The following is a 487-nucleotide window of genomic DNA, read 5'->3' on the forward strand; positions in this document are numbered from 1 at the left end:
TGTCACTTTTATCTTTGCTGCTTACATAAGTACAAATGTATCAGCGAATATTTATAAAATTTAAACAACATTTCTGTCTTATTTTTCATTTTTTATACAAAACGAAGTAATCTATTATTCATTGCTATATAATAAAGATTGTGTAATAATCATTGCAATCAATTTAAACATCGTCATATATGTAAAAATATATTTATAGGGCAGAATCTGTTTTATTGAAGTCTCAATAAATAACAAAGATCCTTCGACCTCTCTTTTTCCTATATTCCCGAACATTTTACTTGATATAAAGTTTCCAGTTCATTGAGACATTCAGATACACCCAATAAAGTAACAGCAACGATATAACCCAATTTTCGTACTCTATAAATAATTTATCGATAATTAATAAATAATTAAACATACGTAAAGTATCTGTTTTGTTTTCTTTGCAAAATATTCCTTATGTATATATATATATATATATATATATATATATAATATATAT

The 487-nt window shown here is 23.4% G+C and overlaps 1 protein-coding gene across 3 annotated transcripts in view; it reads right to left on the bottom strand.

The window, feature by feature from the left end:
* The window catches only part of LOC102673402 (secretory carrier-associated membrane protein 5B), a 5,563-nt gene that overhangs the window by 1,691 nt on the left and 3,385 nt on the right, over window positions 1-487 (bottom strand). Inside the window, exon 9 of one of the 3 annotated variants that reach the window (XM_006609548.2) lies at window positions 1-363. The exons of the other annotated variants lie outside the window; for them this stretch is intronic. The gene's annotated coding sequence lies outside the window, so the exon portion shown is untranslated. The remainder of the gene's footprint in view (window positions 364-487) is intronic. 3 annotated transcript variants of the gene reach the window in all.

This window comes from Apis dorsata, unplaced genomic scaffold, assembly GCF_000469605.1.
Source record: "Apis dorsata unplaced genomic scaffold, Apis dorsata 1.3 scaffold_58, whole genome shotgun sequence".
In the NCBI taxonomy this organism is placed as follows: Eukaryota; Metazoa; Arthropoda; class Insecta; order Hymenoptera; family Apidae; genus Apis; species Apis dorsata.